Source organism: Sus scrofa, chromosome 5 (genome assembly GCF_054392235.1).
Source record: "Sus scrofa isolate SSC_HxYL_T2T_F1_AM1 chromosome 5, Sscrofa_HxYL_maternal_Yorkshire_Landrace_v2.0, whole genome shotgun sequence".
NCBI classification, from domain to species: domain Eukaryota; kingdom Metazoa; phylum Chordata; class Mammalia; order Artiodactyla; family Suidae; genus Sus; species Sus scrofa.
The window spans coordinates 29,554,601-29,580,547 of NC_139387.1; the positions used below are offsets into that span (position 1 = coordinate 29,554,601).

At 33.9% G+C, this 25,947-nt stretch overlaps 1 long non-coding RNA gene across 3 annotated transcripts in view; it reads left to right on the plus strand.

Moving 5' to 3' along the window:
* The window catches only part of LOC102167263 (uncharacterized), a 384,081-nt gene that overhangs the window by 244,710 nt on the left and 113,424 nt on the right, over positions 1 to 25,947 (plus strand). The window lies entirely within an intron of this gene.

Genomic DNA, 25,947 nt, shown 5'->3' on the forward strand with positions numbered 1-25,947 from the left:
GTGTCTATAAGAAGGACTTGGGTTTGTATTATTCAGAACTAATCACAGAATACAAAGAACAATACTTAATATTTGGGCTCTTCAACCCACACCTGTATTATTTAGAACGAATCACAGAGTACACAGAACAATACTTAATATTTCTTAAATACAGTGATAATTATTTGATTCCTGGTTAAATAATGGTGTACTTATATGTGTGTGAGATGTTTTTCATAGTTTGCAATAATGCATAATTGAATTATATGTGCTATAGTTTATTCACCTTTGTAGTCTCTGCTGATCTGCCTAACTTAAAGTGTTGTGTTCAATAGTGACTCTGAATGTAATGTAACAGATATAATAAGTATCTATTCTAGACCCTGCAGATATAGTGCTGAAAAAAACAGGAAGTGTTCCTTATTTCTTTGAGTTTGCCACTTACTGGAAAGAAATAAGCCCTAACAAATATTTAGGCTGATGATAAATATAATAGTTAAAACGTTGGACTTAGTAAGGAGATAGTAAATGATAACATGAGTGGAGGTGGCTTGAATTTGATTGAGAGTGGTCAGGAATAACTTCTTGGATAAGTAACTGAAAGCAAAGTCATGAAGGAGTGTATATATTTACAGAGTAGCAAGTGTTCACGATTCCTGCCTTTATTTACACCAGGTTTTAGTATATTTTTCAATACTAAGCCAGACAGTGAATATTTTAGGATTAGTGGGCCATAAAGTCTGCCACAGCCACTCAATTCTGCCATTGTAATTCAAAAGTAGTCATAGATAGTACATGGGGAAATGAATGTAGCTGTGTTCCAACAAACTTTGTTCACAAAAACAGGTGGTAGGCTGAATATGGCCCATGGTCTATTATTTGCTGATACTTGATTTATTTGAAGACTGTTCCAGAAAAAGGGACCAGCAGGTGCAAGGACCTTGAAAAGATAGCATTCTTGACATATTTAAGAAACAGCAAGGAATCCAATGTGACTGGAATGGAATGAGAACTGATAGACAAGTTCAGAAATATAATGAACACCAAGCTATAGTTTCATATGGAGGTGAGAATTATTGGAGGGTTGTTAGCAGAGGAGTGATATAATCCAATTTATATCTTTGAAAGGTCACCTTCGCTACTAGTTTCAAAATTGATAGGTGTGGGTTGAAGAGCACAGGTTTAAGCAAACTACTACAATATTCATGTGAAATTATGGCTGCTTGTGTTAGAGTGGTGATGTTGGAAACCATCATGAGTTGTCAAATTCTGTACATATTTCAGAGATGGAGCAGCAAAGATTTGCCTATTGCCTGACTACGATAGGTATGAAATGGAGCAGAGTCTAGGGTGACTCCTTATGGAATGTTCTAAATACCAAATACTTTTTTTTATTTTTATTTTTTTATTTTTTTATTTTTTATTTTCCCACTGTACAGCAAGGGGGTCAGGTTATCCTTAGATGTATACATTGCAGTTACAGTTTTTTCCCCCACCCTTTCTTCTGTTGCGACATGAGTATCTAGACATAGTTCTCAATGCTATTCAGCAGGATCTCCTTATAAATCTATTCTAGGTTGTGTCTGATAAGCCCAAGCTCCCGATCCCTCCCACTCCCTCCCCCTCCCATCAGGCAACCACAAGTCTCTTCTCCAAGTCCATCCAAATACTTTTAAAGTGTGTTGTAGTTGTGCCAGCATTACCAGGGGTAGTCATCTGACCTAGGGAAAATGTGGAAAAGTATTTTGTAGGAGGAAATATTTGGGGTTGATATCTCTAAAAGATTCATACTTTTATAACAGTTAAAGAAATGGAGAAGTATCCCATCCAATGGGGAAAAATATCGCAGAGATCTGAAACTGTTGGAAATGTTTGAGAAGTGAAATTTCATTGTAGGTGATAGATAGATAGATAGATAATGATTTTTTTGTTTTGTTTTTATACATATACATGAAAGAATGACAAAGCTTTCAGTTAGTAAAGTGAAAGTTCATTTCTTAATGTAACCAAGCTGGAGAAGTAAAAATGTGAGTTAGGGGATATTCAAGTGAGAGGTAAGAAAGACTTGTTCTTTCTGATGCATACTTGCTTAGAAATTCACTAGAGTAAATAAAATAACTCTTAAAAATATGTGTATTTTCTCTTCAGAATATTTCAACACGTGGCAAGCAATATGCTTCATTTCTATATGAGTAACCTGGAGACAGAAATTGCTCTTTGATGTAAAGTTGATCTTTGAGATAAAAACAGCCTACCCATTTATTTAACTACATTTCATTGTGTCAGACAACCTTTATCAAAGTCAGTTCTATAGGTGGATGCAGTCTTCACTTGATTTCTAAAGCCCTTTTGAAACATCTCAGTTTCTTTTTCTTTTTTTTCCCTTCTCTTTTGATTGTGCCCATGGTATACAGAAGTTCTCAGGCCAGGAAGCAAATCTGTGCCACATCTGAGGCCTACACCACAGAGACAAGGCAATCATTAACCCAGTGTGCCACAGCAGGAACTCCTGGGCATCTCAATTTCAATTCAGTTTAACTAGTGACTATCTCTGATTCGTTGGACAATTTTTTTCCCCTGAAGTCATTAACTGAATGTGGCTTACCAAGAATTAAAGAGACTGGTCTGAAGTTTTGATGAATGATGTAACTAGATCAATTCTTCGGTTTAAAAAAAATAAGGTTACATATTTTTTGCCTTTTCTAATTATAAATATGACCTATATATCTATGCATGTATCCATCTATATATATATCTTATATATCCCATGCAAAACTCAATTTTAGTATAATTAATATGTGTAACATGATATTTATAATTTCACTTTGAAAACAATGTAATGTTATCTAAGCAAAAAGATTTGGTAGCCATAAGTACATGTATAAAAACGAGGATGATGATAATGATGGCTGTATGAACATCATAATCCTATTTCTCCCTGAAGGGGGTGGTGGTCTTCACGGAACAAATAATTTCCCCAAAGAATTTCAGCCCAAAATATGTCAACCAGATGCTTCTGAATTCCAGATTTATTGATATCAAGGATATTTTGTTGGGAAATGTTTCCAGTCAGTAAGTTTTTTTTTAATTTGGATTGTATAAATCATTTCCCTCTCTAATTGAATATACTTTATCTTCATATATCAAGGTAGTATAGCTGTTCTAGTCTCTATTCTCTAAATATTAATATTTAAGTAGTTATATTAAATATCGCATGATTTCTAATCTTCCTTTTGGCCTATAGTAGTGATATTAGTATTCCCAAGTTTTGTTTGCTTTTCTCTAATGCCTTTTTTTGTTTCTTCTATTGAGAAAATTCTAAATCCTATCTAGAATTTCCAAACTATACTAAATTATAATACCAAATTATAATAATCATAATTGGAATGGGAAGAATTAAAGAGCATAACTAGGATAACCCAGACATTTTCTGTAACCCCAGAGGTGGTGAAGCTTTAATAGTTATACATTCTCTAGAAAACTCAGACCACTGGGTGGAGGAACTAACTAGGAAGAACTACTAGTGAAATTTTAACATTGGTAAAATTACATCACTGTTTGTAATGTATTTTTTAAGAGTATAAATCTATATAAACTTATTGCTTTTTTGAGCTTCCCAACATTCATTTACTGTGTCATGCAAAAATTATATAATTTCAAGGGAAAAACATTTTTCTGCGTGATGCAGACCTGGACATAAAACGGTATGCACAGACTCATATACACATCTAGCCCCAGGAAAGCATTCTTTTTGCATCATTTACTTTTCCAAATAGAAAAGAAGTTATTGTTATGTTTATTAACTGCAAAGGTTTTTAAAATTGTCAGATGAGAATTGTTATCTCTTTGTACATTCTTTTAAACTGTGTACCTGTGTGGAGTTCCCATTGTGGCACAGTAGAAACCAATCCAACTAGGAACCATGAGGTTGCGGGTTTGATCCCTGGCCGTGCTCAGTGGGTTAAGGATCTGGCGTTGCTGTGAGCTGTGGTGTAGGTTGAAGACGCAGCTCGGATCTGGCATTGCTGTGGCTGTGGCGTAGGCCGGTGGCTATAGCTCCAATTGGACCCCTAGCCTAGGAACCTCCATATGCCGTGGGTGCAGCCCTTAAAAAAAAAGACAAAAGGATAAACTGTACCTGTGTGTATATACTCTATCAGTAAAGAATCCAATTCCTCAGACTTTTCCAAACTACACTGTATGTATGTAGAGGTGAAAGATGGAACAATTGTCTAAAAAACAATTAGGTTTTTAGAACATACTCTGGCAGTCTATATTGTACATACATGACAGTCAACTTTTCAAAAATGTGAATTCCTCAACTGCACAGAAAATAAACATTTTCAAGGGTTATTAGGGAAAAAAAGCATTGATTAGCTGCATGCTGTATTTCATGATTTAATGCAGATGTAAAGTGATTTTATATAAAAAATCAAAGGCATATTTAAAGGTCATTTTTTCTTCCAACTGTAGGTAATATAAAACCAGAGGTGCAAGATATGACAAAATTTGTTTCATGCTTAACACTTCAAATGGCAAATTAGAGTTCTTAATTTTTATAGATGTTGAAAATGGTAGTGAAAATCAAAGTGCCAAGGCAGCTTTTACTCCAAAAGTGATCCCCTAATAAAATTTACGAGGTTCAGTTAAGTTTTTGATGATGTCCTAGCTCTTATAACTTATAACAGTCTTCTCATACCTCTTCAAATTCATCAAGAAATTGAAAAGAGTGACAACTTTGAAAATTACAATATTATATTTAGTAATCAAAATATATCTAGAAAAATTTTGGTTATGGTAAATTTGTTTTCCAGATACAGTGTTTTCTTGTGGTTGTAAGAATATTAATCATGAGATATATTCTGTTAGATTTTTAAGTTTAAAATTCAGCATTTTAAATGTATGCACTATGCTGTACAGCAGATCACTAGACCCTATCTTACATAAAGAGAACTTTATACTTATTATCAATAAATTCCCATATTCCCCTTCCTCAGGCCTTCACAACCAGCATTCTACTCTTGGCTTCTATGTGTGTATTATTTTACATATTTCATACAAGTGAAATCATGTAATATTTGTCCTTCTGTGACTGGTTTTTAACTGAGCATGATGTCCTCCAAGTTTATCTCTCTTGCTGCAAATGCCTTTCCTTCTTTATCCCTTCATCTGTTTTTAAATTGCTGCCATGTCTTCAATTATAAATAATATCACAATGAATGTGGGAATGCAAATACGAATATCCTGATTTTAATACTTTCAGATATATCCAGAATTAGAATTGCTAAATCATATGATAGTTCTATTTTTAATTTTTTGAGGAATTTTCATATTATTTTCATAGCCGTTGCACCATTTTACATTCCCACTAACAGGGTACACATGTTCAGTTTCTCTGCATCCTCTCCAACATTTGTTATCTTTTTTTTTTTTTAAACAGGTGTGAGGTGGTATCTCATTTTGGTTTTGATTTGCAAAAACCAAAATAGATTTTCGAAACTAAACTCAAAATAAATTGACTAAAAATACTAATCTAAATTTGGAATTTAAAGAATAAACGTTCTATTTCTTCAATAGCCGTAAAAAACTCATCCATTTTTTTCTGCAGGAAAATTTAGAACTGCAAGTTAGTAATGCACTGCAATATTTCCTTGTTGGTTAAAATTAATGTTTGCCTTTGAATATACGAAGAAAAACCTACCTATGGCCTTCTATACTTTAAAATGTATTGTTGTTTACATACCTTATTTATCATCCTCAAGTCTTTTTCTAGAATTTAAATGTTGATGAGACTTACTTTAAAATTAGTAAACTATTGATTTAGATATTCTTTGCTGGTGAAAAATTTGGTCATCTTTCCAAAATAAACTAATTTTGAAATATTCTTACACTTTTTAGAGATGTTTTGCTTCCCAAAGAATATACCTTTCAATGAACTTTATTCAACCAATGAATATTCTTGCTGTATCTCAAATTTCAGTAATCATGTTGTGCATCAGATATCATAGCATCATACAATTTTCCCCAGGTTTCTACAATCAGAAACTTTAGTAAGACTGCTTAGGTAGTAGAAACTATTCCCCATACAAGCGATCAGCATGCTTCTACTTTCTTTTATTCACTAATGGAATGTCACATCTACTTATACTGCATTTGCTGTACACACATACATCAGTGACCAAGACATGCTATGCAAGTTACCTATACATTCCTTAGCACCATTTAAAGATTCTTGCCTACTATATGCACATATATTTAAGAAAAATATTTTATAAAAGCATTTCTGAAATTAATTATTTTGAAATATTTTAAATTATTCAGAAGGATAACTACTGAATGAAAAAGTTTTTTTTCAAATTTGTTGGTATGGTAATACTATGCTCAGAAAATACCTATTTAGGTAGTTAAAAGAACATACAAATGTAATGGTTCAGCAAATCACTGAACATTTTACAGATGGAATACATAAGCCTACCTTTGTTAGAAGAGATGTCAAATGGAACATCAATTTGTACTGGAGTTTTCACGTTTAATATTAAATAAATCAATTATTTATGACTTATTCAGAGTATCTATTAAGTCATAGTTTTTTTAATACAAAAATGAAAGAATGAGAAAAAGGCTTATGTAGCAAACTTTCAGAATTTACCCATGAAGTATGTTTCAAGAAAAAGTTTTGATTGTAAAACCATGATTTTTGATTGCTAGGCCCATTCAGTCCATATTAAGTTATACAGAACGACAGTCTAATTAAAATATCAGAATTACACAAAAAAAGAGTAAAAATTATCACACAAAATGAATGTAAAAACTCAGTTCATAGTTTGGAATCCATATTAAATATTCATGGCTTAGAATCATTGTTATGTTTTTGGTGTAGAAATAAATATTTTGATATAATCCATTCAGTGACTTGTATTATGGTGTGGCTGTTGCTTCCCTTTGTTTTGTCTTTAGAAAATACATTGAACTACCTGAAAAAATAAATAAATAAAAGTTCATTTGACAGGCTTGCCAGCTGTTTCACAGGCAATGTGAGCAATTTTCCAAAGTTCTACACTTGGAAGAAAATTCTTTATTAAATTTGCTTCAAATTGCATCATGTTTAAAAAAAATGCTTCCAAATCATCAGACTGAATGTGAATTTGCATTTTACACAGCTGGGATTGGAATACTTAAAATTTTAGTTAAAAATATAAACTGCAACACTGTCAGCCAGTAATCACTGTTCACTTTAAAAATATTTTTGCAAATGACACTCTTAGGGAAATATCTACCTGCATTAGTTATGTATATAAAATGTATTATTATTTAGATCCAAGGAAATGCATTTTGTATTGTGTGTCTGACTATGCATGTTCAATGAAAATATTACACAATCTCTAACCATTAAGGGTCATATTCACCAAATATTGACATTTTATTCCACATGTTACATTAGTCTACAACTGTCCCATCTACTATTCCTGAAGGACTATTTTTTAAGGTAACTATACATATTCATTATTTTCTTTCAAAAGCACTAGAGGAACAGAATATACTGACAATGTTTACATGTGAAATCTAGGAAGGAAGATTCTCAAACCGTAATTAAATCTCATTCTGAATTTTTAGCATTCTTGTTAACAGAAAAAAATATGAGGTATTATATTCAGTATGTATTCAATAGAGAATACATTTTATGCCTGCCATGTCAGGAATGAAAAAAAGAAAATAGAGGAATCAACTAAAGAAACAAGGGCATTCTAAATCTATTGCTGCCTAAATGTAGAGAATTAAACAAAATAATTGCTCCAGAACTATAGTTCCCAAATGTGATTTTCCAAGTCATTAGAATGTTTCTGATTTCAGAGATATCAGGCCCTCTTCTTCCTCTCTCTCTCTCTCTCTTTCTTTCTTTCCTGTGTTTTAGGGCCACACTTGTGACATATGGAAGTTCCCAGACTAGAGGTCAAGTTGGAACTGCAGCTGAGGTCTCCACTACAGCCATGGCAACACCAGATCTGAACTGCATTTGCAAACTACACCACAGCTTGCAGCAACACCAGATCCTTAACCAACTGAGCCAGGTCAGGAATTAGACCCTCATCCTCTCCGACACTATGCCAGGCTCTTAACCTGCAGAGCCACAACTGCTCTCCTCTCCTTTCCTCTGAATGTTTCTCCACCAATGATCAATTTGCCTGATACTCTTATCTATAAAGCCTCTTTTTAGGATTCTCAAGCATTTTAGTTTTTAAAGAGTTTCTTTTGGGGAAGAGTATAGAATGGCATCATGATGTGTGGAGACCAAGAAAGATTGTACTGGAAGTCCCAGGAAAGAAGAGGTAGGTCGCTCTTTGAACATTTTGCATTCAACTGACTTTGGCTCCAAATTCTATATAGATTAAATAGTATTTGACAATCTCTTTAAAACTTATTAAGTACAAATTATGCTACAGCATAAGCCCCAAGAATATACAGGTGTGATACTCATTATTTGCAGGTTCTATATTTGATAATTTGCCTACTAGCTAAAATGTATCTGTAATCATAAAGTTAATACTACCAAGTCTTTTATGATCATTTGCAGATATGCACATAGCAGCACAAAATCTGAATTCGCTTATATACACACTTTCTGCTATCGTTGAACATGGCAGTGTTCCACCTTTTTGTTTTAGCTCTCATATTGTGACTATGTCTTTGTCATTCTGATAGTGCCATTTTTTTTTTTCAAATTTTTGTGGGGTTTTGTAGATAATTTTTCTGTTTAACATAGTCCCATGTCATTGGTTAAGGTTGTTCTTAAGTATTCCATTCTTTTTGATACTATTGTATATAGGATTGTTTTCTTAATTTTTCTTTCAGTGTGGTTTGTTTTTCATATAGAGAAACACACCTTATTTTTGTGTGTTGATTTTTTTATCCTGCAACTTTAGTGAATTTGTTTATTAGCTTCTGTTGTGCATTGTGCATTACAGGTTTGTATGTGCATTCTTTAGGGCTTTCAAATATAAGATCATGTCATTTGAAAAGAGATATAATCTTATTTTTTTCCTTTCTGATTTGAACTCCTTTTATTTATGTATTTTTTACCTTAATGTTCTGGCAGAGTCATCAAGTATTATGTTGAATGGAAGTGTTAGGAGTACTTATCCCTGTATTCCTGATCTTAGAGAAGAAGCTTATTATAGCTTTTCACTTTTGAGTATAATGTGAGCTGTAAGTTTGTTATAAGTAGCTTTTATTATGTTAAAATACTTTCTATACTTTCTTTTTATATTTTTCTTTCTTGGAAAATTGGATATCAACATACAAAAAGTGAAACTGAACTCCTTACACCATATTCAAAATAAACAGATTCCATGCAATCCCTATCAAATTACCAAGGCCATTTTTCACAGAACTCGAAAAAAATATTTTAAAGTTTGTTTGGAAGCACACAAGACCCAGAATAGCCAAAGACATCCTGAAAAAGAAAAATGGAGCTGGAGGAATCAGGCTCCCTGACTTCAGACTATACTACAAAGCAACAGTCATCAAAATGGCATGGTACTGGCACAAAGACAGAAATAGAGATCAGTGGAACAGGATAGAAAGCCCAGAATTAAACCCACGCACCTACAGCCAACTAATCTGTGACAAAGGAGGCAAGAATATACAATGGAGAAAAGACAGTATGTTCAATAAGTGGTGCTGGGAAAACTGGACAGCCACATGGAAAAGAATGAAATTAGAACACTCCCTAACACCAGACACAAAAATAAACTCAAAATGGATTAAAGACCTAGATATAAGACCAGACACTATCAAACTCGCAGAGGAAAACATAGGCCAAACATTCTCTGACATAAACAACAGCAACATCTTTTCAGATCCACTTATCAGAGTATTGACAACAAAAACAAAAATAAACAAATGGGACCTACCCAAACTTCAAAGTTTCTGCACAGCAAAGGAAACCCTAAACAACACAAAAAGACAACCCACACAATGCGAGAAAATCTTTGCAAATGAATCAACTGACAAGGGATTAATCTCCAAAATTTATAAACACCTTCTGCAGCTCCATACCAAAAAAACAAACAAGCCTATCAAAAAATGGGCAGAAGATCTAAACAGACAGTTCTCCAAAGAAGACATACAGATGGCCAAGAAACACATGAAAAGATGTTCAACATCACTCATTATTAGAGAAAGGCAAATCAAAACCACTCTGAGGTACCACCTTACACCAGCCTTAATGGCCATCATCCAAAAGTCTACAAACAATAAGTGCTAGAGAGGGTGTGGAGAAAAAGGAACCCTAGTACACTGTTGGTGGGATTGTAAATTGGTGCAACCCTGTGGAAAGCAGTATGGAGATTCCTCAGAAAACTAAACATAGAACTAACATTTGATCCAGCAATCCCACTCCTGGGCATCTACCCAGAGAAAACCATGACTCACAAAGACATGTGTACTCCAATGTTCATTGCAGCACTATTTACAATAGCCAAGACATGGAAACAACCTAATTGTCCATCGACAGAGTGGATCAAGAAGAGGTGGTACATATACACAATGGAATATTACTCAGCCACTAAAAGGAATGAAATACCAGCATTTTTAGCAACATGGATGGACCTAGAAACTATCATGCTAAGTGAGGTCAGCCGTACAATGAGACACCAACATCCAATGCTTTCACTGACATGTGGAATCTGAAAAAAGGACAGACTGAACTTCTTTGCAGAACAGATGCTGACTCACAGACATTGAAAAACTTATGGTCTCTGGAGGAGACTGTTTGGGGGGTGGGGGGATGTGCCTGAGCTGTGGGATGGAAATTCTGTGAAATCAGATTGTTATGATCATTATACAACTACGGATGTGATAAATTCATTTGAGTAATAATAAATAAATAAATAAATAATAAAAAAATAAAAATAAAAAAATAAAGTCAAAATGGATTAAAGACTTAAATATAAGAAATGAAAGTGTAAAACTCCTAGAAGAAAATATCGGGGGGAAGGTTCTTGAGATTGGTGTTGGCAATGACTTCTTGGATATGACACCATCATCAGAGAGAGCAGAAGCTAAAAGAGACAAATGGGACGTCTTCAAACTAGAAAACTTCTGCACAACAACGAAAACAATCAGCAAAAATGTATAGGCAACCTACAGAATGAGAAAAATATTTGTAAACTATATATATGATAAGGGGTTAACATCTAAAATATATAATTGACCCTTCGGCTTAATAGCAAAACCAAAACAAAAAACCCACAAATAACTTAATTGAAAAACAAAGGACTTGAGCAATACATTTCTCCAAAGAAGACACAAAATTTTCTAACAAGTCTATGAAAAGATGCTCAACATCATTAATTATAAGGAAAATGCAAAATCAAAATTACAATGAATTATGACATCATGTATCATATGACCTATTAGAGTGATTTTTTTAAGGTAGTAAGTATTGGCAAGGATATGGAGAAATTATGCACTGTTGGTGGGAATGTAAAAAGGGTATAGCCAGTATGGAAAACAGTATGGAAAAAAATTAAAAACAGTACTACTATATGATCCAATAATCCCACTTCTGGGTATATATCCAAAGTAACTGAAGTCAGGATTGTGAAGAGATATTTGTACTCTCATGTTAATGGAAGCATTATTTATAATTGCTAAGACATCAACAACCTAAATGTTCATCAATGGATGAATGGATAAAGAGAATGTATAATATATATACAGCGAAGTATTTTTCAGCCTTATAAAAGAAGGAAGCCCTGCCATTTACAACAACATGGATGAACCTGGAGGACATTATGCTGATAAAAGTTAATCACAGAAGAACAGTTACTGCATGATTTCATTTATATGAAATATCATTCAAAATTAGAAAGTAATCTTCACTGCTGCAAGTTGGGGGAGGGGAGAAATGAGGAACTGTTTTCAACATGTGTAAAGTTCCACTTACACTATATGAACAAGTTCTAGAAATCTTTTATTCAATATAGTGCCTATAGTTAAAATACATATAGTATTTGCACTTGAAAATTTGTTAAGGTAGCTATCATGTTAAATGTTTTAGTACACACATATACACACACCAAAAACAAAAGAAGTAGAAACCCCACAGCCAGCATAATACTCAATGGTGAAAAACTGACAAAGTCTCCCTGCTAAATCCAAGAAAAACATAAGGATGCCTATTTTCATCTATTTCATGACTTGTATTCAACAGTGTTTAAAGTCCTAACCACAGCAATCAGACAAGGAAAAGAAATAAAACATACCAAAATTGGAAGAGAATAGGTAAAACTGACACTATTTGCAAATGACATTATATTCTATATAGAGAACCTTAAAGTATTCAGTCAAAAACTATTAGAATAAATGAAGTCAGCAAGGTAGTAGGATACAAGGGCACAAGATTAGTATTAAAAATCTGTTGCATTTCTTTAAAAACAAAACAACAGAAAAGAAAGTTTAAAAAAATCCCATTTAAAATTATGTAATGTTGGAGTTCCTGTGGTGGCACAGCGGAAACAAGTCCAACTGGGGACCATGAGGTTGTGAGTTCGATCCCTGACCTTGCTCAGAGGGTCAAGGATCTGGCATTGCCGTGAGCTGTGGTGTAGGTCACGGACATGGCTTGGATCTGGAGTTGCTGTAGCTGTGGTCTAGGCCAGTGGCTACAGCTCCAATTGGACCCCTAGCCTGGGAACCTCCATATGCCACAGGTGTGACCCTAAAAAGACTAAAAAAATAAAATCATGTAATGTCAAAAATAAATAAATAATACCTAGAAATAAACTTAATCAAGGAGGTGAAACATTGATAAGGGAAATTAAAAATAATTTAAAGAAATAGAAATATGTCATGCTCTTGTATTGGAAGAATTAATGTAGCTAAAATGGCTATAGTGCCCAAAACAATCTGTAGATTTAATGAAATATCTGTAAAAATACCTATGACATTTTTCACAGAACTAGAACAAATAATCCTAAAATTTATATGTAACCACAAATGACCCAGAATTGCTTAAGCAATCCTGAGGACAAAAAGATGGAGGCATAACCCTTTCTGACTTCAGACAATACTACAAAACTGCAGTAATCAGAATAGTGTGGTATTGGTCATTAAAAACAGATATGTGCATCAATGGACTAGCATAGACAGTCCAGAAATAAACCGCATACATCTACAGACAAATGTATGACAAAGAAGGGAAGAATACACAATGGAGAAAAGACAGTCTTTTTAGCAAGAGATGTTCGGAAAGCTGGGCAGCTGCATGTTAACCAATGAAATTAAAATACTCCCTCATACCATATACAAAAATAAACTCAAAATGTTTTAAAGACCTAAAGATAAGACATGACACCATAAAATTTCTAGAAGAGAACATACGCAAAACATTCTCTGACATAAGTTGTGCCAATATTTTCTTAGGTCAGTCTTCCAAGGCAGTAGAAATAAAAGCAAAAATAAACAAAGGAACCTAATAAAACTTAAAAGATTTTACACAGTAAAGGAAGCTATAAACAAAACAAAAAGACAAGCTACAAAACAGGAGAAAATATCTGCAAATGATGTGACTCACAAGGGGTTAATATCCAAAATATATAAAGCTTATAATAACACCAAAAAAAGCCAATCAAAAAATGAGTAGGAGACAGAAATAGACATACAGATAGCCAAAAGGTACATGAAACGCAAATCCAAATCACAATGAGGTCACCTCACATTATTCAAAATGGCTGTCATGAAAAATAAAACTAAAAATAGTAAATGCTGGTGAGGGCATGTAGAAAAGGGAACACTTCTACACTGTTGGTGGGAAAGTAACCTGGTGCAGTCACTATGGAAAAAAGTATGAAACTTCCTTTAAAAACTAAAAATAGAGTAACCATATGATCCAGCAATCTCATTCCTGGGTAAATATATGGAAAAAAAAAGAAAACTCTAATATGAAAAGATAGATGCACCCCAGTGTCACAGCACTACTTACAATAGCCAAGACATGGAAACAACCCAAGTGCCCATCAATAGATGATTGTTTTAAGAAGATGTGACATATAAGTGGTATTATTTCATTCTTTTTTATGTCTGACTAATATTCTACTATATGCATGTATGCGTGTGTGTGTATATATAATATATATATATATTACTCACACATAACGAATGAAATACCATTTGCAGCAATATGGATGGATCAAGAGAATACTTAATGAAAAAAGAGAAAGTCAACTACTATATGATGTCACATATGTGGAATCAAAAAAAATACAAATGAATTTATATATAAAATAGAAACAGACTTACAGACATAGAAAACAAATTTATAGTTACCAAAGGGGAGAGGGAAGGAAGGAGGGACAGATTAGAAGGATGAGATTAACAGATACAAACTACTACACATAAAACCGATGAGCAACAAGGATTTAATAGATAACACAGAGAATTATATTCAATATCTTATAATAACCTATAATGGACTATAACCTGAAATATATAATGAATCACTTTTCTGTATACCTGAAACTAACACAATATTATACATCAGCTAATAATATAAGAGAATATGATATTATATACAGAAAATTTCACCCTGCTTTTTCTTTTTTTTTTTTTTTTTTTTTGTCTTTTTTAGCTATATCTTGGGCCGCTCCCATGGCATATGGAGGTTCCCAGACTAGGGGTCGAATCGGAGCTGTAGCCACCAGCCTACGCCAGAGCCACAGCAACGCGGGATCCGAGCCGCGTCTGCAACCTACACCACAGCTCACCGCAACGCCGGATTGTTTACCCATTAAGCAAGGGCAGGGACCGAACCCGCAACCTCATGGTTCCTAGTCGGATTCGTTAACCACTGCGCCATAATGGGAACTCCGCTTACCCTGCTTTTTCATTTAATATCATAAGCATCTCTGTCCCTCAATAGAAACTTCATAGCATTTGCAAGATAACATATTTAACTTCTTAAAATGTAAAGATTCACCTAGCCACTATACTGTATAATACAGTATCTTTAGAGCTTTTCATTTTCACTATTATTACACAGTAATGTTTGAATCAACATCCTTGTGCACAAATATGTATGTTCAAGTATTAGGGTGTTTGTTTTTAGGGAAAAAAACGTATTCAATTTCTAAATTACAGTTAAACATTTTGGTAGAAGATATTCCTTTATTAAATTTTCAATTATATAGTTTATCTCTGTGCATATTTTGTGATGCAGATATAGAAAGACAAATGAGACAATGATCATGGCTTCAAGTAGGATTTAGTCTAGTGGATATATAGAAAAGTTAATTGACCATGACCATAAAATATATCAGGGTGAACTATATGAAGTTGCTATTTGGTAAATTAAAAGCATTTGCATATAGGCATAGTTACATGCCTTGACATGGTACTGTTGTCCAGATGTTTGTGTCCTGCTCAAATTCATATGTTAAAAAATCTTCATAACATGATGGAGTTAGGACTAAGGGTCTTTAGCAGATGCATAGTTCATGAGAGTGGAACTCTCATGATTGGATTTATAAAGAGACCCCACAGAGCTCCCTTACCCCTTCCACCATGGAAGGACACAGCAAGAGGTCAGCAGCCTAAAATCTGGAAGAGAGTCTCACCTGACCATGCTGGTGCTCTGATCTTGGACTTGCAATCTCCAGAACTGTGAGAATTAATTTTTTGTTATTTATAATCTAACCAGTCTGTGGTATTTTGTTTTAGCAGCCCAAATGGACTAAAGTACATGGCATTATAATAATTGTTATGATGGAAAAATGTGTAGGGTGTGATGAGAGCAAAAATGCATCAGTTATGATTGGCAAAACAGCATTAGCTTTCAGGAGCTGGTGAAATAAACTATTTAGGTTTTAGCAGATAATGGGGGAGGAGTTTGAGGAAGAGTAAAGTTCCTAAAATACCACAGCCAGTTATTCCATTTGGCATATCTCTAGTTATCTTTCAATTTTTCAAGTCTGAATTACCACAGCAGTAATTTGGCCTCATTCTTACAATGGCCAATTCCAACCCCAAATAGCATCTTAAATGGATTTTAAAAACCTAAAACTAAATCTCTTTAAGATTCTTACTGTATCTTCAATTTATTCTGTGTTACACTACATTGGAAAATAAACTAATGAAGATTTTATTTGGAATTGGCAACATTAGTTAAAAAAAGCTATGGTCTTTGGTTTGCAATTCTTTCTGATAGAATATCTTGAAATACTGTTATCAAAAAACTTGTATTTAAAGCAGTTATATCTAGTGACTAAGATGAATGGACAAAGACACTCTGACATGCATGATGCATAGGAGATGCTTATGTATAGAATCCATCTTTTTGCCTCGTATGTCTCTTTATTTTATGAGAATATAGTTCATTATCTCTTCAAGGTGATAACATGTGCACTTTATTTTTCCTTTTAGACATTGATGATTTTTTTATTATCTCCTAAACTTTTTATTGTATAATAAATCCAACACAGAGATGAAAATTAACAATAAAATATAGCAAAATTGCAAAAGAGGAAAAATTTCAAATATGCAAATTTTGTCAACAAATAACAAATTTTAAATTTAGGAAGTTGCTTGTCAAAACCAATTGACTAAACAAATGCTAAATTAAATCCTAATAGAATTAAAAGTAATCCATAAACTGTCTTTACTTGAGGTATAAACTCTCTCTTTTAAACACAATGTGATGAAACATAATAAAACAGTATTAAAAATGGCATTGCTCTAGTAGTGTTTCTTCCCTATTCAAAAAATAGTAGTACTTTTAGTATTTTTTATGTTTGGCTTCTGGCAAGGTCAGTTTCATCTTTTGGGGTATTAAAAAGGTGAAATAAATAAGAACAATTTCACTATTTCATTCTCTATGGTTATATACATGTATATATTGACAAAGTTCAGTAAAATATATCTGATTTTTATTTCTACCTAAACTTTACTTTTTATATATACGTAAAACTTTTAAAATATTTCTTATGATGACTTGATTTGAATTATATCCCTTTTGGATTTTGTGTTGCTTTTTAAAAAACTTGGCGATTGCTTTCATTAATTTTAATTTTTAATCTGATAACTTTATAGCTTTTCTCTTTGACTCTTTGATTAGTGTTTAAAGAGCAAACTTTTGTATTATCTTTAAATTTTCATTTCTTACATATTTGTGTTTTCAAGCAACTGAAGCAAGGTAAATGGAATGCTGTAGATTCTTTTACAAGTTATTATTTGTAGTCTTAGTTTGATAGTGCTGCAAATCAAAAATATGAACAATGACTTAATAAAGATGTATGGGTCTTTATTTTCAAAGCATACCATTATTTAAGAATTTTATTTGCTATGTGATCTCTTTCTAATTCACTTACCTTGTATAACTCTTCTTTTGATTCTGTTAATCAAATCTATTTTTTTATTGTTGAGTTACTTTACATTTCTCTGTTATATAATCATTATTAGCAGAAACAAATGCAGTTTATTAAGTAAAATCTATTTCAGAATATATTTAAAGAAAATGTAAGCATGTTTTCATTTTGTTATTTACTTGAAACTAAGTTTTGTTTATCATGTAAATAAATTCCTTTCTGTCTTATTGGCATTTATTCAACTTTTGTTCACTGTTGTCCCCATAAATCTAAGTCTTTTTGTTTTATAGATCTTCCTTATATTGTTTTTACAAAACTATCAAATTAAAAGTAAATTATAATTCTTACTATGAATCTGTTCTTAAGATAATGGGCTACAAAATAACTAGTAATTTTCATGTCACTTAGAACTGTGTTTCTCTACTCCATCATTTCCAGGTATAAAACATTTTGGTATGAAATGTGTCCCATATTTTGTATTCCATATTCCAGTTGGATTAGTAAGGCTATTGTGATCTCCCTAGCTTTTGGAATCTCATTTGAGAAGTAAATAAGAAAACAAAAACCATAATGGACCAGTCCTAAATTATGCAAATAGGAATACAAGGAAATTTGTGATAAAGCAGCATGAATTCACTAAAAAAATTGTATTCATTGGTTGCACCATGGATAAAAGTGTTTTGATTGGCAGTTCTTATAATTATCACCTAGGGCACTGGGCCACCCAAAATGGGTAAACAGCAATAAATGGAAAGCAGCAATGCATTCAGAATGTTGCACTGTGGGATTGCCAGGCCAAACTGACATTTCTGTTATTGGTTATAAGTTGAGTAGAAGTTGAAAGAGATATTTAAGCATTATATCAAGATTGGAATTTGATCAATGCTAAGGTTCAAATTGAGTGACAGTCTAGCCTGGTGTCATCCAAACATCAAAGTAAAGAAAGAAGAAAATTTTGAAAGATGAGGGGAACTAGTAACTCTGTCCCTTTTGCAATTCTTATACCAATTCTTATTCATTCTGTATGATTGTTTTGAAATCTGTTATTTTTACTTCTCTAGTACAAACAAATGTTTCTTATGCATTAAGCCACATAAAAATTAGGCAAGCTCTAAACCTCAGTTACTTGCCATTTTCCAAGTGGACTGTGAATTCTTTGTCAAATCCATTTTTACTGTAAAACTTGGGGAACTTTTTTGTGTGTCTCTGATCTCTTGTGAGACCATAGCTAAATAATTAAGAATTCCTGTTATGGCTACACTAAAAACTACATATTATAGAATGATATAATGAGGTTGGAGTACTTGGGATACTTAGGTTTAAATCCTGATTCAGTTACTGAAAACTTTAAGAAAATCCTTTTTAGTCTTTTTAGTAGATAGTATAGTAGAGCACTTAAGTTGATGGATTTTAGACATAGACTGCTTGGATTCACATCTTTAGCTATTTACCCTTCAGGAAGGTACTTTTCTCTCAGGAAAGAGTGAAGAATGCTTCTCTGATTACTGTAGGTACCAGCTCACAGATGGCTAGAGCTGAAGGAAGGGAGAAACTTACTCTTAAATTAATTTTGCAGTTTTTATTATTAGTATTGATCTGGACTTAGTAAATACTGAACATAGATTGTACTTCTGGACTTAGTTTTTTTGTTTTGTTTGCCTATTTGTTTTTTTAAAATAAAAGATTAGAAAAGTCTTAAGGACTACTTTTCTTATCATTGGAGGCAAAGAAAATTAGATGAGTAACTTAAAGGGACGGTGGAAGCAAAAATTGAATTGTTTTACGATTACTGTCCTAAGCCCTGGTTGTTTACAATAGCAGTAATACCCAGATTTTGCAAAGATATAGCTGCTATGTTGGGAACTCCTCCAACCCACTGTCAACACTGCGCTTTTCTGAATGCAACTTAATACATATAAAGGAGCCCTATTCTCTTTGTAGAATTATTCCTGACATATTCCTATTTTATTTACTTTTGTCTAACCCTGGTCTTGTTATGGTTCTCTTAAAATACTCTCATATATTTACTGCATATTATGTTCTTATACTAAAAAGAAACATAACATTAAATGTAATAAGTAGGGTTAACATATCCAAGGTACCTGTATAAAGTGAATCCTTGGTTTTAAGACTAATTGAAACAGTTGAAACACCAGTTACAATTTGTTGACAGCAATATGTCCCTGGAAATTACAGTTCAATATCAGTTTCTGTGGTCCTCTACTTATCCTCTGTGTAGTGAAAGAGCATATGGATGAAAAGAAATGGTAGCATACTCTTCACTTTCAATGAATCATAAATACTTTACATAAAAGGACAATTGAACTTTATGTATTGAATGTGCTATGTAACAGTCTATCATCCTTGATAGTTTTATTTTCATTCCTATGGAAGACACTGCTCTTTGGAACTTACATCATCTCCTATAATATATCACCTACTTGGAGGGTACCATGTGACCAGTATTTGAGAAGTATTATTCAGACTACCAAGACCAACAAGGTGAATGTCACAGCTAGAATGAGTTCTCACCATACAAATAATTCCCTTGGCCTCATGCCTTTTTAGAGTCTTTATTATAATTTCCAACTTATTGTAATTGTCCAAAGAGATTTGTAACAACAAAGAATGAAATAACTCAAATAGCTATGATTTTCAGACTCTGCCAATGTGGCCTGAAAAATCCAGGAAAACTGCCTAGTTAGTAAGTATGTCTTTCAAGCTTCATCTGTGCTTTTTCTCTGATGCACTCCATAAGCCAAGGAACTTTAGGAAAGTAAAATACCTGACAATAATGTGATCTATATAAATTTCCTCTATATGTTTATTAGACCATAAAGAAATGGCCTTTTATATTCTAACTATGCATTGTTCTCATGTTCCCCCATTATTGATTGTATATGTTGGCATATTACTCTTCTAATAGCTTCTATATGACATTTACAATTGTAAACATAACTTAAAACATCATAATATTAAAATGAAAAATACATAGCCATTTTAGAAGTGAACCCTGCTGCTTGAGGTATGGTTCTCAGATCAATAGCATCAGCCCTTTCTTTGGGAACTTGTGAAAAATGTAGAATTCTCAGAGTCACCTCAGATTTAGTATATTAGAATCTGCATGTGAGCAAGATCTCTATTATATACAGAGTGAAGTATAAAAAGCACTATTCTAAAATTGTAATAGAAATCTTACGGAGGAACTACAGACATAGATTAGAGTAAATCAACACACTCTATTTTTCTTCTATTACAAACTTTTAAAAATGATTATTTTCTTTGAGTAAAACATCATAAGAAACTACTGAGTCAAAATCCTATTGACTGATGATTAGGTTTATTTGATGTAGTAATATGGAAAATAGCATGCAGTGAGGATGGTTGACTATAGGAGGGGATGGAAACAAAAAATACAAATTACCAATGTTTTATAGCATAATTTTTGAAATGTAAGTACATTTCAAATATGTGTGATCAATTTATGTGTTGCTTTTTAAGGATCACAGGTTGTCTTTTGTTTTTGTTGATTTCTTATTCTGCTGTGCAGAAGCTTTTTAGTTTGATGTAGTCTATGGAACATTGTCTTTAAAGTGATGGAAGAATGAATGATGTAAGCACTGTACCTGCATTTGAAAACTTCTGACTTAAGGCCTTTCCTTAAAAATGTTTTAGATGCCTGGAATTTTCTATTCTTTCTTACATAAATTACTTACATATGATATTGGTTCTTCTTATTTTTTAATGGAGTGAAAATTTAGACTCACTGCAGACTTTATATTTTTATAATCATTTTCTCTGGTTTTAAAATTTGCCATTGTGCTATATTTATTAACTTTTTAAGATAACATGTCATTAACCTTTGTAAATATTTTACTCAGTATTGACTTGAAAAACCTTTAGTATTAAATCCAAATTGCTTAATAGTAATTTTATGTAATAAATTTTCATAAATAAGTACTACCAACATAAATTTGAGTCAAAACCAACTCTTGTTAAGCATACTCCTCAATTTGTGGGTGTAAAGGAAGTAGCCTACAAGCTATAAATTTTCTGGTCATTTTCAGTAGCAGAGTGAATTTATGAATTCTGAGTTGGCTAAGTGGAGGTGGGTTATATCTTCTTAATTTATTTTACATTTTCTGTTATTTTAGCTTTGGTTGCTTGATTCTTTTTGAGTTTATTTTTGCAGAATACAAAATATGTTGCACATTTTACCTTACCTATACGTTCTCATTTTTCCACTGACACATGGCTTAATATGCTACATGTATCTCACAGATCATAGCATAAGCTGTACTCCATGTGATCAGAAGGACAGCAGCATTATGAAATACGTGATTGACCTAAAGCAAGCAGAGTGCCAAACATTGCTCCACAAAGAGGGGTTTATTTGGGACCAGCAGAGAACTGTATTTAGGGTTTGCAACTATGGCAAGTCACAAGCAAGCTCCCACATAGCAAAGGAGAGAGAACACAATTACAGTGGAGAAAGGAAGTTGGGCAGCTATAGCAAAGGGTCCTGGGTTTTCAATGACTGAATCCTTGACAGAAAAGAAGAGTAATCTTTCTTTTTATTGAGCTCTGCTATTGTCACAGGACATGAGAGTTCCTCCTTCTGGGCTCCCAACTCTCTTAAACTGAGGTTTCAGTTTAATTTTTTTGACAACTTCTCTCACCACCACCTGAAACTAACAGAGTTAGATGATGAGAGGAGATCAAGATGGCAGAATAGAGGGACATGGAGCTCACCTCCTTCCACAAATACATCAAAAACATATCTACATGTGGAACAGTTTTCACAGAATTCCTATTGAAAGCTTGCAGAAGAGCTCATACAAACAAAGCTGTAAGATCCCCACTTAACCACGTAGGACCAAAGGAAAAGGAAGAAGAGTAGGAATCAGGATGGAACCTGTGCCCTTGAGATGAAGCTGTGAGGGGTGAAAGGTTCTCTCATCCTGAGAACCACCTTCATTGGCTGAGGGGGACGGGGGGGGTGTCTGCCAGGACAGATAGGGAGCTTCAGAGGCACAAGAGGAAAATGTGGGAGCTGGCCTGCACCTTCAGGGTAGTGAGAATGACCAGCACATATAGTTCTCTCCACATCACTGCACTTTCCAGCCCAAGATGTGCATGTGCTGGTGTGCTTAGTGACTAGGTGCTGAAACTGGGCTTTGGCAGTCAGATACAGAGAGATGACACAGTCTGGCTGCTTGGAAGACAGCCCCAAAATCTTGGAGTATAGCTAGGGCTGTGACTCGGGGTGTACACAAGATATAGCACAGGTTTGCCAGAGGAGCCTCATTGTCAACGTGGGAAGGGAGGGGCATATGTTTTCCACAGCAGCCTCACTGGCAGTATGCTCACAGTGGGGTGTGTCTCTGGTCACCTGGGTTTTTTCCAACTTTGTGAGTGTGCACACATGGAGGTGGGGCTTAAATCTGAGATAATTGCCAGCCCTCCCACAACAGACACAGGGACAAGCTTCAGTGGGCTTTCAAACAGGTGGCTTTGTGAGGAATGTGGCCCCTGAGGGAATCACCAGAAACAGTGATCTTTGTGAGCACACATACCAGGTGGCCACTGGCATCACAGACTTGCATACCCCTGTGGATACCTCTGAGGGAAGAATATGCAATGGCTTCTGTTCCAGAGGGAGCACTCCAGTCCTGCTTACCTCACACTGTAGCTTATAACTGGATCCAGGAGCTTCTAGTCCAACCACTGGGTTGTTGACCCTGTCCTCAACAAAGATGTGACAACTAGAACACAAAGAGGAGGCTGTGCCTAACATCCAGTGCAGCCTCTAGTCATCACACCAGATACACCCTTTATCAATGGGACAAGGGCCAGTACATCCTGAGGAAAGATGTTGCAAGAATCCTTAGCAGAAAGAACCCTCACACCAAAAATATTGGACTCACACAGTCTACACAGGGTCACTTCCACATAAAAACAGTCTTCAAGACTACAGTGGCTATTTCTCCTAAATTTATAGTCAGAAGAGTGTTAATAAAATGAAAAAGAAGAACAACCACTTTCAGTTAAAAGAACAAGAGAAATCTCCTGAATGAACAACAGCATCAACCTATCTAGTTTACTAGACTCCGAGTTCAAAAAGGAGGTAATAAAAATGCTGAAGGAATTAAAAAAGTCTACTGTGGGAAATGCATATCACTGTAACAAGGAACAAAAAACTACAAAAAGGAACAGATCAAAATTAGACAATTGCTGAGATAAAAATGAGCTAAAGGCAATAAATAGTAAATAAATAATGCAGAAGAATGAGTAAGTTATCTGGAAGATAAAAATAACAGAAACCACCCAATGACAACAGCAAACAAAAAGACCAAAAAAAAAAAAAATTAAAGCAACATACAAGATACGTGGCATAATATAAAGCATATAAATCTACACATAATAGGAAATTCCAGAAGGAGAAGAAAGAAAAAAGGGGGGAATCAAAAAATATATTTGAAGAAATTATAGTTGAAAAATTCCCAAACCTAAAGAAGAAAACAGATATACAGGTATAAGAAGCACAAAAGATCCCAAACAAGATGAACTCAAACAAAACTTACTCTAAGACATATCATATTAAAATGGTAAAAGTAAAAAATAAAGATTTGAATGACAGAAAGAGAATTGCCCTAGGGCTAGCAGTTTGTTGTTTTTTTTTTTAATTTACAGAAACTTTTCAAGCCAGAAGTGAGTAGCAAGATATATTCAATGTTCTGAAAGGGGAAGATGTGTACCAAAGACACTACTTAGCAAGGTTATCATTTAGAATAGAAGGAGATATAAAGAGTTTCTCAGAGAAGTAAAAACAAAGAATAAAGCAAACCTATATTAAAAGAAATACTGGGGAATTCCTTTTGTGACTCAGTGTTAATGAACACAACTAGTATCTGTGAGGATGGGGATTGATCCCTGGCCTCACTCAGTGGGTTAAAGGATCCAGGGTTGCCATGAGCTGTGGTATAGGTCACAGACATGGCTCAGATCCTGTGTTGCTATGGCTGTGGTGTAGGCTGGTAGCTACAACTCTGATTAAACTCTTAGCTGGGAAGTTCCATATGCCATGGGTGTGGCCCTAAAAAGACAAAGAAAAAAGAATCCTAAAAGGTCCTCTCTAAGTATAAAAGAAGCAAGAATCTATAAAAAAGGGAAAAGTCATAATAGCAAAGGCAAATATATAAAAGTATTGAAGATTGGGCATTCCCATTGTGGCTCAGTGGGTTAGGACATGGTGTTGTCTCTGTGAGGATGCAGATTTGATCCTTGGTCTTGATCAATGGGTTAAGGATCCAGCGATGCTGCAACCTGCAATACTGGTTGCAGATATGCCTTGGATTGGGCATTGCTGTCACTGTGGCATAGGCCAGTAGCTACAGCTCCGATTTGACCCAGGAACTTCCATGTGCCATAGTTGCAGCCTCAAAAAGAAAAAAAAAAAAAATTGAAGATCACTTAAATAGATGAAAAAACAATAAAAAGTCTGGGAAAACAATTACTTTATATATTTATTTATGTATTTAGTCTTTTCAGGGCTACACCCATGGCACATGGAAGTTTCCAGGCTAGAGATCAAATCAGAACTGCAGCTGCTGGCCTATGCCAAAGCCACAGCAATGCTGGATCTGAGCTGTGCCTGTGATGCACACCACAGCTCATGGCAATGCCAGATCCTTAACCCACTGAGTGAGGCCAGAGATTGAACCCATATCCTTATGGATACTAGTCAGGTTTGTTACTGCTGAGCAACGATGGGAACTCTAGGAAAGCAATTATAGTTACAATGAAGAACAAAATAATGAACATGAACTTGTATAACAGGACATCAAAACTAACAAAATGGAGGAGGGGAGTAAGAAAACTTAGATCTTTTAGAATGTGTTTGAGCTTATGTGACTACCAGTCTAAAGCAAGTATACATAATTATTGGTTAACATACTTAAAAATCAGAGTAACCACAAATTGAAAGCATACAATATTTTTTTAAAAACCCCAGCAAATTGCAAGCATAATACAAAAGAAAACCATCAAACCACCAAAGGAAAATCAAAAAAGAACAAGAAAAAAATACAAAGTCAATTGCAAAATGAGGTTTAAATGGCAATAAATAATACTTATCAAGAATTACTTTACATATCAATGGACTAAATTTACAGATCAAAAGATATAGAGTGACATATTGGATAGTAAACTAAGATCCTAAAAAATTCTACCTATAACAGACCCACTTTAGGGCAGAAGACACATATTGATTGAAACTGAGGGGATAGAAAATGATATTTGGTGGAAATGGAAATGACAAAGTAGGGGTATCAATATTCATATCAGACAAAATAGACTTTAAAACAAAGTCTAAAAAGAAAAACAAAGAGGACACTTTATAATGATAAAAGAATCAATACAAGAAGAGGACATTAAAATTGTTACCAAATAAGCACTCAATATAGGAGCACCTAAATAAATAAAATACTAACAGACATAAAGGGAGAAACTGACAGAAATACTATAATAGTAAGAGAACTTAAACACTCCACTGACATCAAAGGACAGTTCTCTCAGAAAATCAAGAAGGCAGCAGAGACTCTACATG